The 16,005-nt window shown below is 37.1% G+C and overlaps 1 pseudogene; it reads right to left on the reverse strand.

Moving 5' to 3' along the window:
- Nucleotides 1-308: 308 nt before the first annotated feature.
- On the reverse strand, nt 309-12,920 carry LOC132270116 (E3 ubiquitin-protein ligase SINAT2-like; annotated as a pseudogene).
- Nucleotides 12,921-16,005: the final 3,085 nt, after the last annotated feature.

The following is a 16,005-nucleotide window of genomic DNA, read 5'->3' on the forward strand; positions in this document are numbered from 1 at the left end:
ATTGAGTATAGTTGTACATAGAGACCCTGGAGTGAGTGTTGTCCCTGTTGAAGAGAGTCTGCTGAGAGGGACATTTCTGGTGCAGACCAAATTTCTAAGTATTTTCTACGCTTTTACGTATAAATGTACGTGTATGAATGTGCCAATCTACGTATGCTGTTTTCTCTATTTCATGTCTCTGTGTACAGATTTAAGAACATCTTAATCTCACCTCATACACAAGTTCAAGGATAAACATTTCGTTCTCTATTTTCCTTGATCCATAATACAGCTACAAGAACCATCTGAAAACACCAATACAACCCCTCGACGGCCTCACTGTGACGTATTTCGGGGGACACTCTCTTGATGTGAGCTGCTGCTTTGAAGCTCACTGCAAAGGGTAGCTCAGGGTGATGAAAAAACCATAACATATGCATTATAGTAAAGCTAGCTGCACTTGAAACACATTTGATTCATTAACCACTAAAACTAGGGCATTTACAAAAACGAGAAAAAAAAAAAAATGAAGAAGAAAGAAGAATTTTCCACCAAAATAAAAATGAAAATACATATTTTCCCATAAATTTTTGGGATGCATATTTATTGCATTATAGCTGTTCTTCCTATATGCCGACCACCTTTAGTTCCAGCTCCTGCGTATCACCATCAGAAGGAAATAAGGCCATGTTTTTTGGAATAACCATCTAGACTGTCACGAACTGCCTTGCAAGTATAACGAAACCTCCTTGGAACTCCTAGCCATGTTAACTTTCTGCCATTTCCACCAACTTCGAAACTATACCTGAATTTGTTTGCCTTATCATCATCATCATCGCCCATAAAATGCACGAAGGCCATGTAAACAGGTACTGTTTCTAGAAGGAAAGACTCAAAGTGCAAGCAAAAATAGTGGCTAAAACAGTTGAAAACCTGCACCAAGTAAGATAACCAAACATGTTACTGAGTTATTTTTATTTATTTACTTATTTTTATTTTTATTGTTGGTAAGTATGTTAACGAGTTTTTTCATTTTGATTGAACAACATAGTTTTCTTGTGTCGGGACAAAATGCCTGCAAAAAATGTGAGAATCTATGCTTCAGAAAACAAAGAAAACCAATTCATCTCTTTTTCCCATCTTCTCTGCCAGTTACAAAGGCACAACTTAAGATTGGCTTCAATGCCAACACTCAACAGTACTTAGACATATGGTTCATAATAAGGAAAATAAATAAATTATAATATATATATAAGCTATACAGACTCAGGATCAGCATGTTTGATCTTTGACGAGTATTCAACCGAACCTTGAACTGCCCACAATAAATAAATAGATCATAAGAATAGCAGAACACATTTATGCATTTTTCCAAGTATTCCAAAATGAGAACTAGTGACAAAAATATGGTTAGATATATTTCCGATTAAATGAGAGTTTTATTGTTAAAAATAAATTTAAGTTAAACATGTGTAATATTTTCAGATGGTTGTATCAGAGGCCTAGGTTAAATACAGGCTTCATCAAACGTTCAGTTAGTTATAGGTATGGCCAAAGCCTGCCTGCCCAATGTGTTGTGCATTGTGGATTTCTAATAAAGCACACGCACAACGGTACCACCTAACAATATTTGAAAATTTAATCAGATGCTCGATCGTAGTAATCAATCTGTTGACATTCTGAAAAGAAGATGGCCTGTGAAATTAATAAAGTTGTTCAATTGAAAAACATTTAACTCACCAGGTAGGTAAAAGCAACCTAACAAAAAAATTGGGATTTGGGAATTTTTTTTCATCCAAGGAAAAATTTGGATTCTAATACCTAATATATTGAATAAATACAAAAATTCAAGAATGAAGTTAAATGGAGGGGGAAAGCATTTGAAGCGAGAAGGAAGAAAACCAGATTCTTGCATTGTCATATTGAGTTTGTCTGGCCATTTCGCAACAAATTCAATGGTACATTACTAGTAATTTGAAGTATTTAAGTGAATCATTCACGAAATATGATACTGTATGTGATACAACTGTGTCGTGCACACTAAACAAACTCAACTAGGCATAAAGCATTGTAGCACAACACTGCATGACTGAGAGAGAGAGAGCTTACCGTCAGCTTCCATGTTTGGACATTTTCGGGATTGGGGATGATATATTTAAGGTTGATATATTTAATGGTGAAAGCACACCCATCAAAAACGTCAATGTTGTGATGATCCTTGAGATGTGCAACAAGGAATTGGATATCACCAGTGACACAGCATTTAGCTGTTTCGTTGTATGGACAATTATATGGACGAACACTGAATGGTAATCCTAATGTTTCCACAACTTTCTCCAAAGCCAAGCACCTAATGCTTCCGAGCACTTGACGGCAAATTGGGCAAATATTGCATACTTTGGCCTTGCAGTTTGAACATAAAGTGTGGCCGTTTGGACACTGCGCAGAGATGAAATGATTAAAAAATATTTTATATTAAGGTTATCAACTTTCATAAAAGAACATATGCGCTCATAGTGAACTGCAAGAGTTGGGCAGTTTCCTCAAATGAAGACAATGAAACAAAATTGGAGCTCAATTTAAAATTTATTTTATTTTAAGAATATAAATTTGGGAACAACACACAATAATGCTGATGATGTGTGTAGATTTAATGGCAGTGATAACACACCCCACACAAGTCTAAATGAGATGAACATAAAATCTCATTCAACAAAATATTTAATTTCTTTGCCTAACAGAAGAAACTAATGTTGCATTTGGTGTACATGAATGGAATGGTCATTCTCATTCTATTATTTGGTTTTAAATATGAAATGTGTTGGAATGAAATGAATGGTCAAGTGATTAATTGTTCAGTTTGGATTCATAGTTTGAACACAAAATGTTTAGCCTCTTTTGTTTATGGAGCTAACACTGCTGTTGAGAGAGTTGCTCTTTGGAGAGCCCTGCACTTCCATAATGATCTTGGAGAACCATGGATTCTCATGGGGGATTTCAATGTTCTACTTCATGTGAATGAATCTTTTGGGGGTGCCTATAGATGGACTTAAGGGATGTTGGATTTTAAGGAATGTTTGCACAAAAATGAGTTGGAATACTTGAGATTCACTGGCATTCAGTTTACATGGACCAATAATAGCTTTGGGTGTGCTAACATATCAAGGAAACTGGATAGGGTTTTGGCAAACCAAGCATGGATGAATAGGTTTGCTCAAACTACTTGTGAATTTCTACCTCATGGTGTGTCAAACCATTCTCCTATTCTTGTTGTTCTTGGTGAAATCTCTCCTAAAAGGAATTTACCCTTCAGATTCTTTAATTTCTGGGTGCTTAATGAGAAATTCATAGATATTGTTTTCCATGGTTGGCAAAAAAAAGTCTTTGGCACTAAGATGTTCTGTGTGGTACAAAAGCTGAGAGCATTAAAATACCCTTTGAAACTACTCAACAAGAGAGCTTTTGGTTCTATTTCACAAAAGGTGGATACTTGCAGAAAAGAGCTGTCACAGTGCCAAGCTAATTTGGATCTCAATCCTGCAAATGACCATCTTCGATCACAGGAAAAGGAGTTGGCAGCTAAGTTCAGTGAACTTTGTTTGGCGGAGGAGATTTTTTTACAAGCAGAAAGCACAAATCCATTGGCTTAAAGTTGGGGACCAGAATACTTCCTTCTTTATGAAATCATTCCCATCCAAAGCTAATAGAAGGAAGGTAGTTTCAATTGAAGACTCATTGGGGAATACTGTCCAAGGTTTGGATTTAAGAAATGAATTCCTCAATTACTTCCCAAACTTTTTTGGTCAGAGCTATAGCTCTTATCCAGGTATGTCCTCATTTTCTAGTATTATTACTAAGACTATTCCCTCCAGCCTCATCCCTATCCTCACTGCCATACCAATACACATGGAAATACAGAGGACCATGCTTTCATTCAACCCCTACAAAAGCCCTGGTCCGGATGGGTTTAATCATACTTCTTCACTCATGCTTGGCCAATTATTGGCTAAGATATCACTGAAGCAATACAGGATTTTTTCATTTCAGGAAGAATGCTTTTTGAAATAAATTGCTCATACATTGCACTTGTCCCTAAGACACCTAACCCTTCATCTGTAAATGACTTTAGGCCTATATCCTACTGCAACATCATTTACAAGTGCATCTCCAAACTTATTGCTTCCAAACTCAGCCTAGTTCTCCCTTCAATTATAAACCCTGCCCATAATGCTTTCATCAAGGATAGACAAATCTCTAACAATATTCACCTTGCCCATGAATTGCTCAATGGATACCATAGAACCAATCATCCTCCCTATTGCACAATGAAGATAGACCTTAAGAAAGCCTTTGACACTCTCCACTGGCAATTCATTTTGGATACACTTCAACTTTTTGGCTTCCCACCTCAATTTATTAATTAGATCAATCAGTGCATCTCTACTCCTTCCTACTCCATTTCTTTAAATGGGGAGCTTTTTGGATTCTTTAAGGGTAAGAGAGGTGTTCAGTAAGGGGATCCCATCTCCCCCTTATTGTTTGTTCTTGTAATGGAAGTTATGTCTCTTTCTCTTACAAATGCAATTTCAACCAACCCTTGTTTCAAGTATCACTGGAGATGTAGTAAGCTCTCCATCTCTCACCTTGCTTTTGCTGATAACTTGCTGCTTTTCTCTTTTGGTAATGTGGCTTCAGTCCAAGTGCTTCACAATGCACTGTCAAATTTCCTCCTTATCTCTGGCCTCTCAATCAATTGTTCTAAAAGTTAGGTTTTCTTCTCTGGTGTGGATGGGCAGACTAGAATCCAAATCCAATCATTGCTACAATTTGACATTGGAATGCTTCTAATTACCTACCTTGGGTTACCACTTTCCTCCTCAGCAATTAATGCAACTGATTGTCAATCCCCCATCTATAAGATTACAGCTAGAATTAGCTCCTGGACATTAAAATTCCTTTCATATGCTGGGAGAGCAGTTTTGATTAAGTCCATTCTTCATTCCATTCAAGCATACTGGTCCCAAGCCTTCATTCTACCCATGAAGGTTATTGATAATATCAACCAAATTCTAAAAAGGTTCTACTGGTCTGGTGTTGAACTTAAGAAAAGTGGGGCAAAGGTTGCATGGTTTGCCATATGTAGACTTAAACCAAATGGTGGCATTGGATTTGACTGTATTGAAATGACTTATAGAGTTTCAAACCTGAAGCATATTTGGAAGATTTGTTCTAAAAGAAAGAGCTTGTGGGTGGACTGGATCTATGGATATCTTATCAAAAACAAAAGTTTCTGGACAGTTAAAGCTAACTCAAACAGTTCTGGCTTTTGGAGGAAACTCATCAAGCTTAGAGACATGGCAAGAGGGTTGATCAAGCACAAAGTTGGAGCAGGCATGGATACTATGATGTGGATTGATTTTTGGTTACCAAATGGTCCAATTTGTTCTCAGTTGGGTCTCTCTGAGATGGAAATTGTTCAACTTGACGCAAATGTTAAAGTGGATAGTCTAATTTCCAATTCTCAGTGGGTTGTTCCAGCCTCCCTTCAGCACATACAATTCCTACAGTCACACTCCTTCAACTCCCAAATCCAAAGCTTACAACATCCATCCCCTCAACCTGACTTGATTAAATGGTTACCAAGTCCTCCTATTGGATTCTCTCAAAGACACACTACGGATTATTTCAGCCCTCCCTCACTGATGTTCACTTGGCACAACCTCATTTGGTTCAAGCATCACATTCCCAAGCATAGCCACATCCTCTGGTTAGCAATTAAGGGGAGACTCTACACTCTTGATACCAAACCAATGAGGCACAAACACTACACCAATGCCTGCTATCTTTGCATGTCTGAATGGGAATCAATTGATCATTTATTCTTCAAGTGTAAATTTAGTATCCTCATTTAGGAGTTCATCCAAAATGTTGCCGGATTCTACATCAGACCTGATTATTGGGCTGATCTCATCTCATGGTGCTCAACTACATGGTGCAATAAATACTTCATTACTCACAAGCTCCTTCTGTCTGCTACTATTTACTTCCTTTGGTCCGAAAGAAATGCCAGAGCTTTTAAGAATAAATTAACCAGTGCTCAACATATCATTTGTCTTATTAAGGGCTGCATCAGATCAAGGCTTGCTTCAATGGCATTGAGGAAGAGGACTGACCTCTACCAGAAATAGACTATGGAAGACCTACATAAACTTTTCCTTGAAGGTTGTGCTTTTACAGGAGGACATTCGTGGCGCCTATCAGAGTAATCCATATCACAATTGCTTGGTTAATGTTGTCAGTTTGCCTTAAGGTTACCCATATTGTTCACGACCTATGGTTGTTATTTAGAGCAGATTGTTAATGCTGCTTCTTAGGTTGGTTGTGGAGGTTTGTTCATGCTACTGCATAGGTTAGTAGTGAATTTGTATTGTTTTGTCTTCGCTGTGTATTGTTGTTCTCCCCTTAGATGGGGATCCTTGTACATTATTTCCTTTATTCAATGAAACTTACCCTTTAAGTAAAAAAAAAAAAAATAACCATTCTAATGTTTGGTTGGACATATTTAAAATTTACAACGAAATGCTAAGAAGCACGGACACTGAATCGATACGACACAGATACGGCGACACGGCAAATCCAAAAAAATTAGGACACGGACATGGCAGGGACACGACGAATAGTGTGTGTGTACATATATATATATATATATATATATATATATATATATATATATATATATGATGTAGTACTTTAAAAATGAGTGAGTGTTACTATTTTTTATCAATCTCATAATGAAAAAATACACAAATCATAATTCATCTACTGTAATAGTGTAATGACTGGCCTTAAATATCTATTTGTTTTGTCTAAAATTGCATATTAATCTTACAAGTTTAAAATTATTATGTACTGACTACATAAGTGAGTAAAAGTTGTTAAATAACTTCACATATTTATACTTTAACTTAATTTTCTTTCAAAAATTATCTTTTAGACCCCCGAAAATAAGACACGCGTGTTAGATACACACCCCTGGCGTGTCAGACGCGTGTCAGCGGAGTGTCCGTGCCCTAAAATTAAAAAAAAAAAAAAACTCCAGACATATTTTTTGGTGCGTCCGACGCGTATCGGTGTCTGACACTTGTCGGACATTGATTCTTTGCCCATTTTGGCGTGTCCGTGCTTCCTAGATGAAATAAATTTAAATTGAATTCTTTAAAATACAATTAAATTAACAAAATAAAATTCTTCTATAGTGGATGGCGGTAGAGGTGGAAAGGGGTAGTGTTGTAGGTGATGGTATTGGAAGGCGGTGGTAGTGGCAATGGTAGAAGGCAGTAGTGGCGGTGGCGGATGGAAGGCGGTGGCGGTAGTGGTGGAAGACAGTGGAGGTGACGATGGTGGTTGTGGTGGAAAGTAGTTGAGGTGAAGGCGATGGTGGAAGGCGGTGGCGATAAGAGGTGGTGGTGGTAGTGAAGGTGATAGTGGTGTAGGTAAAAGGTGGCGGTAGTGGAATGCAGTGGTGGTGATAGCAATGGCAGTGGTGGCGGTAATGGTGCGGTGGTGGTGGCAATAACGGTGGTGAAAGGCAATGGATGTTGCGGTGGTAGTAGCAGCGATGGTGGTGGTGGAAGGCGGCGGCAGTAGTGGTTTTTGGACTTAGAACATGAGAGTTTTTTTGGGAATGGAATGGCCATTCCATAGGTTTAGTTGGGGAGTAGATTTTCATTCCAATGAAATGGCCATTCCTACTTTAAATAGAATACCGAATTAAGGAATGATTGAAATGGTGGGCATTCCATTCCATTCATGCACACCAAACGCAGCATAAGGGAAATTCTTGAAACCATGCTCGAGATTGATTGACCCCAACACCGGTGCATGTGCAACCTTTATAATGATCAAGAAATTAGAAGATATTTGGCCTATCTGGGACAGCAGCGAAGGAGGACTAAGCACATTGAAGACCGTCTCGGTTCATTTAGCTAAAATTAGGAGCATCTACATACCAATCAGCATTCACTGTAATTAACTTTTCATCTGAGTATCAAGTTTCCAACTAAGAAATTCTGCATCTGAGGAGGATAAGCCAGCTGGGGCAAACCCCTCCCTCTCTTTCACAATTGATAAAATTTTGCAACCAAGGAATCCAATGCATGGGAAGCATTCTAAGATTGCAAAGAGAGCAATGAAAGTGAAACCTTTAGCATCAAGTGTTACCCTGAAAAGGTTTAAAGGTCTTTGCAACCTAACCTCATCCTCTCAATGAATTGGGCTGCATGGAATATCAGAGGGCTTAACTCTACCCTCAAACAAATAGAGGTTAGGTGTCTGATAAGAAATTCTGAACTGAGCTTAGTGGCTGTTTTGGAGACCAAAGTTAATTGTTCTAGTATGCACAAAATTCATCAGTTTATTGCTCCTCGGTGGCACATCAGATGTAATTACTTTTCTTCAGTTCTTGGACGAATATGGCTTTTGTGGGATCCTCAGGAGATTTTTATTATCTCTGCTGTTGAATCCAGCCAGGTTATTAACTGCAATATTGAGATCCTTGACCTAAAAGTGAGAGTTCTTGCCTCTTTTGTCTATGCAGCTAACACTGCAGTAGATAGAAAAGCTTTTTGGAGAGCACTGAACTAGCATTGTATTTCAGATGAACCATAGATACTTTTGGGGGACTTCAATGTTCTTTTGCATGTTAATGATTCATTTGGTGGTGCACTCAGATGGACTGTTGGAATGGAAGAGTTTAAAGACTGTTTAGTTCACAATGGACTGGAGGACATGAGATTTTCAGGGGTTTTCCATACATGGTCTAATGGAAGTTTTGGGTGTGCTAACATCTCAAGGAAGCTAGATAGGGTTCTTATTAACCACTCTTGGATGGCAATGTTCCCTCAGGCTTAGTGTGAGTTCCTTCCTCATGGTATATCTGATCACTCTCCAATGGTGGTTAGATTTGGTTCCCTTACTCCAAAGAGAAACACTCCCTTCAGATTCTTCAATTTTTGGGCACTCAACCCTTCTTTTCTTCACATTGTTGCTCAAGCCTGGCAATTAGAGGTTCATGGTTCTAGAATGTATATCCTAGTGAAGAAACTTAAGGCATTGAAGGGTCCTCTTAAGCAATTGAACAGAAACACTTACAGTGACATATCTTCCAGAGTTTGTTCTTGTAGAGATGAGTTGTCTCTCTGCCAGAAGAGCCTTGATCTTAATCCGCATGATGACTTGCTCAGACTGAATGAAAGAGAGTTGTCAAAAAAAATTTCTGAGCTCTCTCTTGCTGAGGAGATGTTTTTTAAGCAGAAATCCCCAGTGCATTGGCTTCGAGAGGGGGATCAAAACACCTCCTACTTCATGAGGAGTTTCAGTTCCAAAGCAAATAATAGAAAGGTGCAATCAATTTCTGACAGTAATGGCATCCTTGTTCAAGGAGAGGACATGAAAAGGGTTCTACTCACTCATTTTCAGTCAATTCTTGGACAAAGCTCAAACCAGTATCAGGTATGGCTAACTTCTCATCTTATATTTCCAAGTCTGTCCCAACCCAAGTCATTGACAGTCTCACATCCATCCCTACAAACTTGGAAATAAGATCCTGCATTCTTTCATTCCACCCCTTCAAAAGCCCTGGCCCGGATGGGTTTAACTCATCTTTCTTTACCAATGCTTGGCCTATTGTAGGCCTGGATGTTATTGCTGCCATTAGGGATTTTTTCCTCTCTGGCAGAATTTTGACTGAGATTAATTATTCCTATATAGCATTTGTCCCTAAAGTCCCTAATCCATCCAATGTCAATGATTTCAGACCAATTTCATGTTGTAATCTTATTTACAAGACTATTTCCAAGCTGTTGGCAATGAAATTAGCTCATGTTCTTCCCTTTTTGATTAGTCCATGCCAAACTGCTTTTGTAAAAGGAAGGCACATCACTGAGAATGTTACACTGGCACATGAGCTCCTTAATGGTTACAATAGAGCCAATCACCCTCCCAACTGTGCCCTTAAAATTGACCTTGCTAAAGCCTTTGATTCAGTTCATTGGCAATTTATCCTTGATTCCTTCCACCTATTTGGTTTTCCTAACACTTCTATAAATTGGGTGGCCCAATGCATTTCTACTCCATCATTCTCACTCTCTCTCAATGGAGAGTTGTTTGGGTTTTTCAAAGGAAAGAGAGGTGTTAGGCAAGGGGACCCCATTTCCCCTTTGCTTTTTGTTGTTGTTATGGAAGTGCTTACATTAATTATTGATAAACACATTATGCTTAATCCAAGCTTCAAGTACCACTGGAGATGCAAAAGATCCTCAATCTCCCATCTCACATTTGCAGATGACATTTTGATCTTTTCACATGCTTGCTTGACCTCAGTTCAAACTATACTGGATGATCTTAATGTCTTCTTTTCATGCTCTGGTCTAAATATGAATCCAGCTAAGTGTAAAGCTTTCTTTTCTTACAGTTTGAGACTGGGAACTTGCCTATTACTTACCTTGGTTTGCCCCTTTCTCAAACCTTAGTTGAGAAAATCACAAGAAGGGTGAGTTGTTGGACATCTAAATTTCTGTCTTATGCTGGTAGAGCGGTCCTTATTAAGGCTGTGCTGTGCTCCATTCAATCATATTGGTCTCAAGCTTTTGTCCTCCCAAAGAAGGTCCTTGATCAAATCAACCAAATATTGAAGAGATTTTTCTGGTCTGGGGTTGAACTCAAGAAATGTGGTGCCAAAGTTGCTTGGCAGGCTGTTTGCAGGCCTAAAATTTAGGGGGGTTTGGGGTTTCCAGACCTTGAGCTCTCTAATTTTTTGCCAATCTTAAGCACTTGTGGAAGTTATGTTTGAAAAAGGAAAGCTTGTGGGTGGCTTGGTCTTATAGTTATCTGTTGAGAGCTAGGAGTATTTGGACTGCAAAACCAACAACTCTAAGCTCAGGGTTTCGGAGGAAGCTGCTTAGGTTAAGGGACATGGCCAGAGGTGTCATAAGGCATAAGGTTGGGAATGGAGCTTTTACAAGTTTATGGATGGACTTCTGGTTACCCAATGGTCCTATTGTCACTCAATTAGGCCTTAATGATATGGAAATTCTTCAACTGGACAGCCTTGCCACAGTTGATAGGCTAATTTCCACAAATCATTGGTTAATTCCACACTCAATGCAATACCCACATTTCTTCCAGTCACGCGACTTCCTGGATCAACTTCATTCTCTTCCTCCACCATCATTTAACCAGGACAGCATTGTATGGTTACCTTGCTCCACAGGAGAATACTCTTCCTCTCACACCATGTCTTACTTCTGTCCTCCATCTCCTTCATTTGAATGGAATGATCTTGTTTGGTTTAAGCATAATATACCCAAAGACAGTTGTATTTTTTGGCTTGCTGTGAGACGAAGGCTTTACACTTTTGACTCGAAGCCAATGATCAACCAACATTATGTCAATAAGTGTTATTTGTGTTGCTCAGATTGTGAATCCATGGATCACTTGTTTTTTAATTGTCCTTATAGTACTCAAGTTTAGAGATTCATCCAGCACATTGCAGGCTTTTACATCCTCCCTAATTGTTGGTCAGACCTGGTTAAGTGGTGTTCAAACCACTGGAAATCTCAAAGTTTTTTGACACATAAGCTGCTGTTGTCTGCTGCAATCTATTTCCTTTGGCAGGAAAGAAATGGAAGGGTGTTCAGAAACGTTGGAGCACCTCCACAACATATAATCTCTCAGATTAAGTCTTGCACCAGAGCAAAACTTGCTTCAATCAACCTAAGAAGGACCTCTGATCTGTCTCTCATTTCCACAGAGCAAGACCTCTATAATCTTTTCCTGCAGGCCTGTTCTACCTCACATTCTCAAATCTGGTTGCTAACGTGAAGTTTAAAATGCTGTTGCTGTCACTTGTCTATCTTGGTGGTGTATTGTCCACTTTGTTTGTTGTTGCTATTGATCTTGTGTTCCTATGTGTTGCTGGTTGTAATTATTAGCTGTGTTGTTTCTTGTTTTAGTCCCTACTATAATTAGGGCTTCTTGTACAATTCTCCATTATTTATACACAAGCTTACCCTTTTTAAAAAAAAAAAAAGTTTTCCAGCTAAGTAATACATATATTTTAAGATATTTTGTCAATACGGTATCTATAGGTTCACCTTATAGTTATGTAAACTAAGTAACTTATCCTATTTAACAGCATATGCATCTATAAGACACCATGACGATGTTTGAGTATCTCTTTCTAGGATACAATAATCATTCTATACATGAAAGGTATGTGAACCTTATTATACGACTTATATAACAGTAAAAAAATGGGATCTATAAACATTATCAATATTGCTTCACTATCAACTCCAAGATGACAAAGGTAAGGCCTGCATCCAATCTGACCACCCAGATAATAAATTTATTTTCTTTTTTTTAAATCACAAACTCTGAGTTATTCCTGAGAATAAATATTTCATATATTCCAAAATTTTATTACTGTGCAACTCAATATTGACACCAATTGTAAGTTTCACAAGAGACATTATTTTTTCAGAGTTGGGACATAAAACTCAACTGTGTATGTTTTCGAATTCTATGTAGTCAATTTGCAGGGCTATATTTAATTCATAGGGTTAAAACAAGAAAAAAATACATAATTACATTATATATATATAGAGAGAGAGAGAAAGAGAGAATCTAAACCATTTGTGAGCAGTCTTAGTTATATGAGAATGTACCTGATGAATGGGAGGAGACATTAAAGTCAGGCAGACAGGGCATTCAAGTAGGTTATTCACGGCACTGCTTGCTATCGTTACATATTGTCCATCCCCAGTCGCAGATTTTGTGTTAGGTGAGCTTCTAATTTTTGCATTTGAATGTGCTTCATCATTAACAACAGTTGCAGTGCAAGGGTCAATAACTTCCTGGTAGAAGCTGCCTTCAGTAGTCATATTTTATTCCCAAAAGCCAAATATTGCTAAGCTCTGAATCAACAACGTAATATCCTCACCACCATTTCACTTCCCGATACCTTGGATGGCTTTAACCTGTCAGGTATGACTCTTTATATTGTAATAAGTAGGAAAGTGTCAAACCAATCAAAGAATTTTTTTTTTTTTGAGGGAAAGTAACTTTATAAAATATGGACTTCTTAAAAATTAAAAAACTCCTAGAACCAAACAAAATAGTTAACAAAGTACTAAAATATTACTATAATAACAGTTGGAAATCGATCTTTTTTTCCTTTCCTAATATTACCAACAAAATAAAAAAAAAAAAAAAAAAACTAAGAGAGCAACACCCATGCATGTACCAATTACCCATCTCTCTAAACAATCTATGTCCATCTTCAGTTCGATCTTTTTTTCCTTTCCTAATATTACCAAAAAAAAAACTAAGAGAGCAACACCCATGCATGCACCAATTACCCATCTCTCTAAACAATCTATCTCCATCTTCAGTTTTGTGGTTCCAATAATTTTTTAAAGTGTAAAACTATTTCAATTAATTAATACAATAAAAAGTAATGAAAAATAATAGAATGAGATCACGTAGATACAATATATATACTCCATATATCTATTGTTTAGTCGGTTTAGTCCTTTGACTTACTAATATTCCTTTTAAAATTATAATTTATTCCCATTTTATTAAAATTACTCTTAATTAATATAGTTTCTCTCTTATCTCTTTTACTAATATGCAATGCTTCAACTGGGATTCATGGAAGTTTTTCAACGCCTAAAATTAAAAGTAAAGAAGTTGATTAAAGGAAAAACAGAAGTTGACCAAAATCAAAAATGTTATTATGGTAAGAGAGCATACCAGTAAGTGAGAGAGTATGTAATGACCCGGTCATTTCATTCCTTTTCTTTTTCCTTGAAATTTCACGGATGAATTTTTTTCGTTGAAATTTCTTTTCTGAGTTCAGTTTCTCGTCGTTTAGTGTCGTCTCGAGTGCTCGGAAATGGTTTCTGAGACTCTTTCCTTTGGATTGACAACTTCCTTTGAGGACCGAGTTATTTCCACATTTTTCGTTTTTCGACACTATTTACTTTTCGTTTTTTTTCCGATTTTGTCTTTTCCCCGTTTGTCAATTTGTTGGCATAACCACACTTTTTGCGTTCAGAGTTGGGTTTTGACTTCATGTATCTTCATTTTAAGTGGTTTCCACAAAATACGTATCCTTACTTTTATAGTAAAGTACTCTGGTTGCTCCCGGTGTCCATAAGGGTATGGATGCACAGTTTTTCAGAATTTTTTTCTTTTCTTGGGGTGTTTTTCGTAAATATCTTTTGAAGATATTTTGTTTCAGGGGTTTTTAAGAAAATATTTTTGAAAGATATTTTCATTCTGGGGCAGTTGTGAAGTTTTCACTTTTTGGAGGGGCCATTGTGCAATTAACAAAAGTTATTGCAAAATACCTCGTCTGGAGCCTGGAGCCTGGATTCTTGTACGGGATTCATTTTTACATTTCGTCAAGTCGTGTACTCATAAACTTTCCTTCTGGTCATTTTTCTCCAGTTTCAGGGTTTTTGGCTCCGGTTGCCGCCGAACTTGTTCGGGGCATAACTCTTTGCTCGGGACTCCCTTTTTGATGTCGTTTCTTCCATTATTTATATTTTCTTATTTTAAATCTTTTTCATTCACAGAGTTTTGCCATTTGAGCGCGTCTGCTCAAATTTCACTTTTTCGGACCCGGCAAGGCCCGTTCGGGGCACTTTTTTCAGATTTTCTATAAATAGGGGGACTTAAAATTAAAAAGTCATCTTCTCCCCTCTCCATGCACGACCAGAACCTGCTATGGCAGCCCAAGGGGGCTGCCACCCTTCTTCTTTCATTTGAACCTTCTTCCCTTTGTTAAAAAGTCGAAGTGCCTTCGCGTTTTGTGTTTGTTTTGACCACGCGCATCTTCCCTCTTATTAGAACCCGTTTTTGGCCAAATTTTGAGTTCGGATTTGAATTCAAGTTGTGATTTTGATGGGGCTTCTTGTGGGTTCATGTAGATCGTGTTGTCCCCGACAAAACCCTTCGGTATCGTCGGATTCGGAGCACTTTTTTTCGGTGGGTTTTTGAGATTTTCATCTCAAATTGAGGTAGGGGATGTCTTAGGTTTATATTATTGTTGTATTGATTATTTTATAAGCATATACAACTTGTGAGCATGACTTGTTCAAGTTTTTAGAATTTAATTTATTTATTTTCTTTATTTAGAATTTAATTCTAATGATGGTATATAGTTTAGAATTAAATTATGGCATGCTAGTAAATTAGGCCTTGGTGAGTTGTGTAACATATATTAAATTTGGGTCATTTGAATAAGAATTGCAAAACTTATTTAATATTTATCTTTTGTAAAAGATTAATTCACATAGTTGTATCAAGCATGAAATCAACTTGTAATGTGATATTAAAGTAGGCCTTGGTGAGTTCTTTAATATAAGTTAAATTGAAGATATTTGGATATGTTTGAAAATCTAGAGAAAAATTAATTAATTAGCTTAATTAATTTTGTTTTAAGTGTGTTAGTCACTTAAATTGATATTTGATGTAATAGGTTGATAATTCTTTAAAATGTAGTCCGTTTAATTACCTTGTGAGCATGCTACTAACTTGTTATAGAATTAGTACTTGTAGCCTCTAAAGATAGTAATTTGACTTAGCATGATAGGTGATATCATTGTCTTGAATAGCTCGTTTAAATATATCTTGTGTAGGTATATAGCTTGTTAGAATATTATAATTGCTTACCTTAAGAGCTTGTTACTAAATTGTAGCTTATTTAGTACTTGTGGCTTAGGATGGTAATGTAGTTCAATTGTTGTAAAATATTCTTACTTTGTGTATAATTTGCATAATGGAGACTTAACACGTCATATGCTATCTAGAATTGAATTTTAGGACATGGTTTGTGTAGATTCAACCTTACTTGTGCACGTAAATTGATTCCTAGATATTATTTGAAATGTATAAGTTTGGTTTAACTTATTGGTTTTGCATAAGTTTTGAACTTATTGTTTTTGGAGGCTTGTAAGG

Source organism: Cornus florida, unplaced genomic scaffold (genome assembly GCF_030987335.1).
Source record: "Cornus florida cultivar Cherokee Brave unplaced genomic scaffold, ASM3098733v1 CherokeeBrave_3.0.0_Hap2_Chr08, whole genome shotgun sequence".
Classification (NCBI taxonomy): domain Eukaryota; kingdom Viridiplantae; phylum Streptophyta; class Magnoliopsida; order Cornales; family Cornaceae; genus Cornus; species Cornus florida.